Raw genomic sequence first — 11,938 nt, forward strand, 5'->3', positions numbered from 1 at the left:
CAATATTGCTGGATTGAAGGATATATGCATTTTTTAATACATAATGTTAGAATATTTTCCAGAGAGGCTGTATAAATTCATATTCCACACCCATTTTGGTAGTCTCACCAGCCTTTGTTATTTTTGCCAATCTAATAGATCAAAATGCTATATTCTTTATTGTTTTAATTTGTATTTTCTTGAATACCATTGAGGTTGAGAATCTTTTCGTATTGATGATTTACACTTTTTTCTGGAAGTGTCTATTGATGTGCTTGGTCAAATTCAAATTGGATAGTCTTTTATAAAATTGGTTTGTAGGAGCTATGGTACATTAGCAACATTTGTCCTTTGTCATCTACATTTTAAGTAGTTAGTCTATCATTTGTCTTTTGACTTTGCTTATAGTATCTTTGGCTGTACAAAAATATGTTCATTTTTAAGAGGTGACATATGACTATTATGTTTTGGTGGTGACCATTAGGGTATCTAGGTTTAATCTTTTGCTTCAGAAGGTCTTCTTTACTTTACAATTTTATAAAATAGTAGATACATTTGTATCTAATATTTTTATATCTCATATTTAGATTTTTAATCCATCTGGCATTTATTTTTGCATACAATGTGGGATAGAAGTGTAAACATGTTTTCTTCCAGATGGATAGTCAGTTCTGCCAGCATTATATATGAAGTAATTTATCTTTCCCCTCTAAATGAAATGTTATTTTTATTTCTATTAAGTCCTCATTTAAATTTGCTTCTGGACTCTTTATTAGGTTCTTCTTATGTTAGAGTCATTCACTGCTTAACGGCAAGTATACTATGTTCTTAGGTAAGCAATTTTATAGAGTGCACTTACACAGACCGAGATGGTATAGCCCACTACATACCTAGGCTATATGGTATAGCCTATCACTCCTAGGCTACAAATCTGTACAGCATGTTACTGTACCAAACAACATGAGGTTAAGGCATAAGAGTAAACAATGCAATCAAGAGATGCGGCATACTGTTTTATAGAAAACATTTTTCGTCTTCTATGAGTAGAAGAATAACAATAAAAAGTATAGTAAATGCATAAACCAGTAACATAGTAGTGTGTCATCATTATCAAGTATTATGCATTATATATAGTTGTATGTGCTATACAGTTCAATTTTTCTCTCATAAGTTCCAGAGATGTATCTCTAACTAGTAACTAGACCTTTAAACCTCAACATTTCCAAAACTAGAACCTATAAACCAGTGCTGATTGTCTCCGTCTTGTAGCGCACCACCACCCACCTACCTCAGCCAAAGGCCGGGGTCATCCTCTCTTTCTCCCTCTCCCTCACCACCCAGGTCCAGTTCCCAAGTCCAAATATATATATATATTTGCTGCTTTGATTGCATTCTCTTCTCTCCACTCCCACTGCCCCATGTCCTAATTCAAGCTCCATCATTTCTTCTCTGGATCAACCCCCTCACTGGTCTTCCTGCCTAGAGTCTTTGTTCCTCCCATCTATTTTCCGCAAGAATAATCTTTCCAAAGCACAAATCAGCATGTCCTTTGCCTGTTTAAACCCTCTCAATGAATCTTCATAGTAGGTTTTAATCCCTAACTACAGTACCTGTGCTGTTTCCTATTCTTCCTCACCATCTTCTCCCTCTGCTCCTCCCTCCCCATCAACAACCACTCTCTGCTTGAAACTTATTTATAGTTCCCGTTAATGTGCCTTGCTGTTTCACTTTCACACCTCATACCTCTATGTTGGGACTGTCCCCCCTCCCTCCCTTTCCTCAGGCCTCAGGTCAGAGAGCCTCCCTCTGGTTAGCTTTCCCAGCTTATCTTCTCTCCCTCTCATTTCCCCTCCCCCACTCCTTGCCACTCCAGCTTGCAGACTCTGTGGTGGATTCTATTGCCTGTCTCCCCCATGAGACAGAGAGCTCCAGGGCCCAGACTGTGTGCCTTGTACACCATTGGACCCCCACTCCCTGGTACATCATAGATGCTCAGGAAATGTTGGCCAAATAAATGAATAGATGCCTGAAGGTCAGGAACAGAGGGGGACAGAAGAGACAGAATTTGAGAAAGTGAGTGTTTGTTTGCTTTTAGTCATGGGGAAGCTTCAGGGTAAAAGGGTGTGTGTGTTTTTAACACTCTGAAATATTGATATACTAAATAAATATACAGACATAGTAAGTAAACCTATAGTTAACTATTATTCTTAATATAATATTATTAAATTATTATTAATAATTGAATATTATTATTCAGAAATGTTTCTAATTATATTTATTTTTCTATTTATGTTTGTAAATACATTATCAATCAATCTATTCACTGAAAAAGAGTCTGGAAGAAAATATATCTAAATATATGGAGTTGAAGTGAGGTTATAGATGACTTTCCTTCTTTTAATTTTTCTGATAAAAAAATGTGTGAATTGGCCCTAGCCGGCTGCTCAGTGGTTAGAGCGTCAGCCTGCAAACTGAAGGGTCACAGGTTTGATTCTGGTCAAGGGCACGTACCTCAGTTATAGGATCTATCCCTGGCCCCAGTCAGGGTGCGTGTGGGAGGCATCTGATCGATGTGTCCCTCTCACATTGATGCTGTTCTCTGTCTCTCCCCCTCCCTTCCACTCTCTCTAAAAGTCAATGGGAGAGAAAACTATCTTCCCATATTAACAACAAAAACGTATGAATTTTATCATGAGCAATAACATTATTTAAAAGACAGCTCATTCTATCTGCAAATGCAAAAGAAGACTTCTTTTTTTGCTGTAGAGCACCTAAATCCAGGGTTCCTCACGGCCTAATTTAAGAACCACTGCCCTGTCTTGCATCTCACAAACATGCTCAGCAGCCCTTTCACTGGGGCTGCTCTGGTCTTCTCTACTCAGGCTTGTCCCCCAGCAGTGCTAGGCCTCCAGGGGCTGGCCATCTGTGAGCCATGCTGTTCTCACTAACTGGGTAAGAAATCTGAGCTTCCTCTCCTGGGCAGTCTGCAGACCGCTCGGGCGGTGGAAGATGGGTGTCCTCTGAGCTATGAAGGGGCTGTTGCCTCCTGGAGCTTTCTCTGGAGGGAGCGGGTTCCTCCTCTGGGACGCTCGCTTCTTCGCCTCCCCTCACTAGCAGTTGAATAGGGGCTCCTGAGACTAGGGCTTAGGTCAACTAGCTTGGGGTCATTAGTTTTGTGGGTACACAATGTCCTCCTCATCTGGTACTCTACCTTTAAATTTCCTTCAAGTCCACACCACAATTTGCCAACTAAAAGCTTCATTTCTACTTAGATTTTCTGCAAGTCCTTGCACCCCTCTTCTGTGATGTCTATTGGTGTAGTAGGCCCACTGTCTTTTCCACGTCTGGCCAACCTTCTGGCAGAATTCCATCAACAACCAGCCAATCCAATATTATAATCTATACTAATAAAAGGGTAATATACTAATTAGACCGGACATCTTTTGGACATCCTTCTGGACAAAGACACGGTGGCAGGGGCCGAGGCAGAGGCAGCAAGCGGCAATCAGGCTGGCAGTGGGGGGGGGGGGGGGGGCAGTTAGGGGCAACCAAGCAGGCAGGCAGGTGAGTGATTAGGAGCCAGTGGTCCAGGATTGTGAGAGGGATGTCCGACTGCTGGTTTAGGCCCTGCATCCCAGGGATCGGGCCTAAACCAGCAGTCGGACATCCCCTGAGGGGTCCCAGATTGGAGAGGGTACAGGCTGGGCTGAGGGGACCTCCCTCCACCATGCATGAATTTTGTGCACCAGGCCTCTAGTATTATATAATATATATCCTTTTTAATATGACTAGTTTTTCATTTTAAGAAATTCTCAGCACCTAGAAAATTACACATACATATGTTGAAATTTCTTCCTGTAGCACCCAAGGAGCTGAGCAGAAAAGGGCCCCTGGTTTCACTGCCTGTAGAACTCAGCAGGCGCCGGCAGACCTTTCGACATGGACACTTCCCCTTTGGGGCCCTGGAGCCCAGACCTGACCTGCAAAGTCACGCTCAGCAGCCGCCTCTCACAGCTTCAGTTGACCACAGCTTTGCTCAAGGACGGCTCCTTCCTGGCTCTCCTCTGCTTCTCAGCTCTGCTTCTCGGCTTGCTGTCCCTCTAGCTGCTCCTGTTCGCCCCTGAGCCCCCTCCCTCTCCCTTCCTCACCAGACAGGCACTCGGGGTCAAGCAAACTCTGCCTCACCTGTTCCTTTCTCCTTTATCCCATTGATGCCATCCACACAGGCTTCCCTCACTTTCCCCTACATTCTCACTATTTTTTTCCAGCTTTTTGTTGTTATTGTTGCTTTACTTTTTAATATAAAACTTACACTTATCAGGAAAGAGCAGGTAGGGTAAGCCCTCGCTTGATCTCCCTGCATATTGACTGTTGGCTGGAACTGGCTTAAGAAAAACAAAGTAAAGGTTTTAATGGTTCCCATCTTCCCCCGAAAAAGATATTTTTTAGGGCAAAAATAAGAAGTGTGACCTGGTAAGAAGACCCGTTTGAGGTCCAAGGAGCAATGCAATATTCCCCCTATGTTAAATTTATCCCAATTGATTAAAATTCAGGAAATCCTAGATACAAAAATTAATGAATACTCATTGCAGAAAAATTAAAACATAACCAATTCAAAAGGCAGAAGTAAAGATGAGCTGCAGTCTCATCGCCTGCCCCCACAGAACACGCTCACGCGGCCGCAGTGCAAGGCTCTCGGCTTCCCCCGGGCCTGTGCGGAACGCAGGGCCACAGGCCCCCATCCACAAGTCCAGAAAGTAAACGCCCCGGAAGCACAAGGTTGTTGTGTTTTTGCTTTTGTTTTTCTAAGTTTGCAGCAAATTTCTTTGGCTGCACAACCTAAGCCAAACCGATAAAGTCTCTGGTTATGTTTCACTGCATACATTTTAATGGGTTTGATTGTGAATTGCTGCCTCAGACCCTAAGGGATTTCCATAATTATACACCTTTGTGAAGTCTGAAAAGTTCTGAATGCCAAAGCACGTCCGACCTCTAGGGGTCAAAACTGTGGGCCTGAATCCTTAAAAGGAGTGAAGATGATAATAATGATGATGCTGTGTGGCAGCTCCATGCTATAGGTATTGCTAAGCACCTCGCATATATTAATTAATTTCCCTAACACCCCACAAGGTAGGTACTTTTCTCTTCACCTCCATTTTAGACATGAGGAAAGGGATTATATTGTACCTACTGTTTTATCGCTTGCTTCTGGACCTACTAATGTGTCTTGAGTATCTTTCAAGTGAATATTTCAGTGAATATTAACCTACAGCGTTAGGACCTGCCTTACATCCTATTATGTGACTGTGCTGTCACTCAGACAGGCTTCGGGTGTTGGACCTCTGGGTTGTTTTCACACCGTCTCCTTTGGATGCATTTCATCCCTCCATGGTATTCAGTGGAGGTCTGTCAGTTGTCCCTCTCATGCCTTTGACTCTGGGAGGATGGCACATATCAATATTCTTTGGCTCCTTGAAAGGAAGTCCTTTCGGGGGGTGGGAGGGGAAACACATGGATGGATAGAGTAAAAAAGAAGAAAACTCATGGACACAGACAACAATGTGTGATGGCCAGTGGGAGAGGGAGTAGGAAGATGGGGAGGTGGGAGGTGGAGGAAGGTGTAGGGGGCATAAATGGTGATGGACAAGACTTGACTTGGGGTGGTGAATACACAATAGAGTGTACAGATTAAATGTTGTAAATTGTGCATCTAAACCCTGTATACTTTGGTTAACCAGTATATTCAATTTAAAAAAGGAATTTACGCCCTAACCAGTTTGGCTCAGTGGATAGAGCATCGGCCTGTGGACTGAAAGGTCCCAGGTTCGATTCTGGTCAAGGGCATGTACCTTGGTTGCGGGCACATCCCCAATAGGAGGTATGCAGGAGGCAGCTGATCTCTCTCATCGATGTTTCTAGCTCTCTATCCCTCTCCCTTCCTCTCTGTAAAAAATCAATAAAATATATATATTTTAAAAAATAATAATAAAAAAATAAAAAAGGAATTTACTTTCTACCTCTTGACCATCTCCTTTATATTTTTTATTTTGTTGTTACTCTAACAGAAACATGTTCATCCTCTCCATGTTTCAATTTTCCGGCATTGGAGAAATCCATTTTGCCATTATTGGTGCAGGATCTGAAATGGCAATCGTCTCTCACTTCATGCAACACGTCTTCTTTTGTTTCCTACCCGTAACTCCTATCGGTTCTACTAACCTGCTTCCCCTTTTGTGTGACTTTGTTTCAGAAGGTTAGCACGTCATCTACATGAGATCTGTATTTCTAGTGCCTGATGCCAAATATTTTATCAAATGGGTCTTTTTTTGATGTTATTTATTTTCATTCTTTTCTCAATGTTGCCACTAAAATTGTTTCATGACACTTGTATTAGTTTCCTGTGGCTGCTGTGACAAATGGTCACAAACGTGGTGGCTTAAAACAATAGAAATTCATTTTTTCACAGTTCAGAAGGCCCAGAGAATGCACCCTAAAGCACTGGTGTGACTTGGTCAACAAATGGTAACTATGACAACCATTTATATTGTGATCTGATCTCTCCTTAAAATTATAGATTGTTTTTAATTATAAAAGAAATAGTAATTCACACTTATGGTAAAGAGTATAAAGTAACACCTCCTGGCTCTCCAAAAGTCCCAGCCCTGGTCCCTGGAGGTAGCTATGGTTAACAGTATCTTCTGTACGGTTCCACAAAAAGTTCTATGCATTTGGAAGTACATATTCATTCATTCCACAGTCTCATACGAGCTCACAGCCTGCTTTTCTCACTAAATCATTGTCCTAGCGGTGTTCCCCCAAAAGCAGGCTCGGAAATGGACTTTCGTATGCAGAATGCTTACTAGGAAGTGTTCTTGGGGGCAACTTCTGTGGAATGGAGGGCAGGAGCAGGAGTGGGCCAAGGGAGAAGTCAAGATGCTCGCATAGCCGTGGCCAACGCCATCAGAACTCCAGTTTTGTGGACCCTCCCAATTGCCTCTCACCGTGTTGGTCCCAAAGGCCTGGACCTTTACACCCTCACTGCTCTAAGTGGCCAGCCGGGGAACGGCATGCCCCTGGACAAGGAAGCTGTCTGCTGCTGAGGCTATCGCTGACGGAGATGACAGCTGAAGACTGTCTGCACTCCCAGACACCACTCCCTGCAGCTGAACATGCTGGGGTCCACCTCAGTGACATTGGGATGACAGCAAGACAGAGCCTAGAGCTGCCCACAGATGCCACATGAGAACTCCAATGAAATAATGGTATCCAACTGTCGTAGCCTGCTTGTCTAATAGAAGGAAGACCCAAATCCATTAGCCCGAGTGAGTCTGGCTGTGTGGGACTGTGTTAACTTTAAATTAGTTTCACGTGAATTTTTACTGTCTGGGGACAGTCACCATAACCTTGTCTTCCCCTTTTGACTGCAGAACTTCTGGTTCCTCTTTGGCAGGGCTGTATGGTGAAGGGCTGAGGGAGAGGACACAATAAGCCCCAAAGCACATTTCTCTGACAAATAGTGAAAACAGAAAGTGGCTGAGGATTCCCTTCCTATGAAACATAAGCACAAAGGTCATTCACACCATGACAATGGGCCCTTTCTATCACTTCCCCTTCCCATGGTCTTTTAGTATTTTTCTATGTTCAGCACTTGCTGAATCAAACCCCAAGGTGAGAGTTTGGGAGCATTGCCCCATAGTCTAAAAAGACAGATGCCACTGCCTGTGCAGAAGATGTCTCCACAGGGGGCTGCTATGTAACTTGGCATTCTCACATGGGAGCCTCACACCTTCCTTGCCCTCCCTTTCTTCCTTCTCCCTCAAACTTAGGCATCCACGCACCCAAAGGAAGGCAAGAGGTAGATTGGGAAGAGGTAGGCCAGGCCCCACCCTGGGGATGGAGAGCTACTTAAAAACAAGAATTGGGTTTTAATTAGTATTATCAGTGGGAATGTACCATTTCCAACCATTTTGAAAAACAGTTTGTCAATCTCCTATAAAGTTAAATAAATACCCTATGAGCCAGCCATTCCATAACTAGATCAATGAAAACCCCCTATTCATGCAATGACTTCTACATGCTTGTTCATAGCAGCTTATTCATAATAGCAGCTGGAGACAACCCAAATGTTCATCAATTAAAAAGTGTGATATATTCTTATCATGGAACACTAATGAGAAGTAAGAAGGAATGAACTATTGATACACATGAAATATGAATCTCAGAAATATGCTGAATGAAAGTACATACTGTATGATTCCATTTACATAAAACTGAAAGTGCATACTGTCTGATTCCATTTATATAAAGCTCTAGAAAATTCATTTTAGCCGATAGTGACAGAAAGCAGATCCACAGTTCCCTGGACTAAGAGATAGGAGGGAATTGACTATAAAGGGCATAAGAGGACTGATGGAAATATTATGTTTCTAAATTATGGTGGCGATTTCATGGGTATATAAATTAATCAAAATTCATTGAAATACATACTTTAAATAAATGGATTTCATTATATGCAATATATTTCTCAAAAAAGTTGAATAAAAAATAAAACATGTAGGCAAGAATATTCAAGAAAAATGTGAAAAGGAAGTGAAACCAAAGTTTAAACTTTTCACCTATTTTAACTTATTATAATTTACATTAAAACTATGTGACAGCCCAGCCAGCATGACTCAGTGGTTGAGTGTTGACCTATGAACCAGGAGGTCAGGGTTCAATTCCTGGTCAGGGTACATGCCGGGGTTGCAGACTTGATCCCCAGTAGGGGGAGTGCAGAAGGCAGCTGATCAATGATTCTCTTTCATCATTGATGTTTCTATCTCTCTGTCCCTCTCTCTTCCTCTCTGAATTCAGTAATAAAAATTAAATAAAGAAATAAAGAAGGAAACCAACAGTGAACATAATATGTAATGGTAAAACAAGTGTTTCAATTACAAGTGCCATTGTTCTGGCGGCCCATTCTAGAGTCATCACTGGGACTCAACAAATACATGCATCCTAGGAGATACATATATACATACATCCTAGAAAATGTGCTGGAAGGATATGGGAGTGTGAGTGTATTTGGTTATCATAATGATCAGGAGTATAATAATAGCAAACATTGATTAGGGTCTAAAGATACTAGATATTTGCAATCCAAGACCCCACTTCCCACACAACTTTCTAAAGTCCTACTCCATTTTATATATAAACACAAAGCATTTTTTTTTGCAAAAATGTAATACATGTGGAAAATTTTTCAGAAATCAAACAATGAAATAATTTTAAGAAATATTTGTATGTACTTGTTTTTCCTCCCAAACTTTACCAGGAGTTGTTGACTATTTAGAAAAATCTTCTTAGCTGTAGCAACACTGCAGATACTTGAATAGCCTGTACAACACACCTGTATTAGTCTACATTTGTAGTTGTCACATTCCCCGTGATAATAGTCATAAATAGAAGTATCTGACAACTTCATTATGGCTGTTAGTATATTTATGTCCCAAACATTTACATATTGAAATAATACTATCTTATAATAAAACTAGAGGCCTGATGCACAAAGATTCGTGCAAGAACGGGCCTTCCTTCTCCTGGCTGCTGGCACTGCTTTCACTCCAGCCTAGAGCCGCCTTTCTGCCTTCCCACGCTGCCCAGAGGCCCAGAGCTGCTAGGGGGATGCAGAATGCCGACGAGGCAAACATCCCGCCCCCGGCCGCTCAGTGCCTGAGTATGCAAATTAACCCGCCATCTTTGTTGGGTTAATTTGCATACCCACTCCTGATTGGCTGGTGGGCGTTGCGAATGTATGGTCAATTTGCATCTTTCTCTTTTATTAGTGTAGATACTTTTCCTTTAGTTCTTCCTACATTACATTATGGCATCATACTAATGGTTAGAAATCATGATATTAAGTAGTTTATCTTACCTATGAATTTCATTTCAGATTATTAAAGGTGCTGTTACATAATTTTTGTTATACTAATAAATCAGATGGAATTGAGAACCATTGCTCTAGTGCAACAAAGTAATTGAAAGAAAATAGAGGAAAGAAAAAATAGAAGCTGATTGTTAGAGGTATAATTCTATTCTTAGAACTCAAGAAAGTCAACTAAAATGCATTAGAATTGGTAACAGATTACTATGGTAGCATTTATAGGATAACTGTAAAAGGTCTGACTGATGGTTATGAAGCATGCAATGGTTTTATTTTTCTTGATAAATATCCACTTTGTTTTGTAAGCCTCACTCCCCAACCTAACCCCACTAGCAGGGATGGGATGCAGGGTGGTGATGAGGACCAAGTATTGCCATGAATGTCTCTTCGGCTCTATGTAATAATTTCACTCCTTGTGGTGGTCATTTCTTACACAGGTACAGAGAGGGGCTGGTGAGTAGAGGAGAACAAGATTTACATTCTCTCTCTTACTCCCTCTCATCTGTTCCCCAGGTCAAAGCTCTCAGCAAAGGAGACTAGACCACAATAATGATGGTCAGCAGGGAAGGCTTTGCCCCTGGGCCATGACTGTTCTGAGATTTTTCCCATTTTGTTAACCCTTTTCACTCGCTTGCTTTTTTCTCGATTCCTTTATTCTAATGCTAACCGTGTTGAGTCATACTCGACATCCAAGTGCTTAAAGACACAGAGGAAAAAAAAAAAACAATTTTAAAGGAAAAGAAAGAATAATAGTAAACAAAGAAGAAAATTACATATAGGCATGCTCAGAAAAAGAAAAAAAAGGACATGCTACCAAATATTAAGGTACTTGGCTCACTTGGGGTGTGGAGAAGGTTGGGGGGCATTATAAGTGACTTTTCCTTTACATGATTCTATATTTTAAAAACTTTACAATATGATCCAGCAACTCTACTCTTAGATATATACCCAAGAGAAATAAATGACGTGTCCACACAAAAACTGTACACAAATGTTCATAGCAGCACTATTCATAACAGCCCAAAAGTAGAAATAACCCAGTTACCTTAGTTAGCATGAGGTAACTAAGAACAGTTATTATATTAACTGATAACTGAATAAATAAAATGGGGTATACCCACATGGTGGATTTTTTTGGCAATAAAAGGAAATGAGATACTGGCGTGTGCTACAACATAGATGACCTTTGAAGATGTTATGCTAAGTGAAAGAAGCCAGTCATATATTATATGATTCCATTTATATGAAAAGTCCAGAAGAGACAAATTTATGACAGGAAGTAGATTAGTGGCTACCCAGAGTTGGGAGAATAAGGCGAATGAGGGGGGTGAAAGCTAAGGATACAAGGTTTGTTTGGAGTAATGAGAATTGATGGTGGTGATAAAGGCCAGTAAAAGCCAGTGAACTGTACGTTTTAAATGGGTCAACTGTACACTGTGTGAATTGTATCTCAATAAATTGTTAATATAAACTTTACAGAGAGCATGTATTACTTTTATGCTAATAAAAGTTAGTGATTTTGTATGTTAGATGTATACATTACCATACATATTTATTATATATTAGAGATTTGCCACTGAAATTCCAAAATAATTGTAATAAGATTTTGCCTTGGGTCCCCTGGATAATTACTATACATGGGTAGGTGATCTAACAAAAACGGGAAGGAATACAAAAAAGAAAAAAGAAAAAGAAAAGCAATGTATAGTGAGCAGTGAACAAAATGGAGAATCCAGAAATAGAATCAGCTAAATATAAACTCATTATATGATATTGTAAGCTTTTTAAAACTCTGGGGTGAGGACACTTTCTTTGATGAATGGTGTTGGAATAATTAGACAGTAATTTGGGGAGGAAATTAAATCAGATCCATATCTTACAACACATTGCAAAAAGATACTTCAGATTGATTGAAGTGTTCAATATAAAAATCACATTAAATATAATAAAAAGGAAATGAGAATAGAGTATCAGATCTGCAGAGGACTGGTAACTTTCTCAATTCTAAATACAATAGAAAAGTATCACTCAAACCAG

This window comes from Cnephaeus nilssonii (assembly GCF_951640355.1).
Source record: "Cnephaeus nilssonii genome assembly, chromosome: 16".
Taxonomy (NCBI): Eukaryota; Metazoa; Chordata; class Mammalia; order Chiroptera; family Vespertilionidae; genus Cnephaeus; species Cnephaeus nilssonii.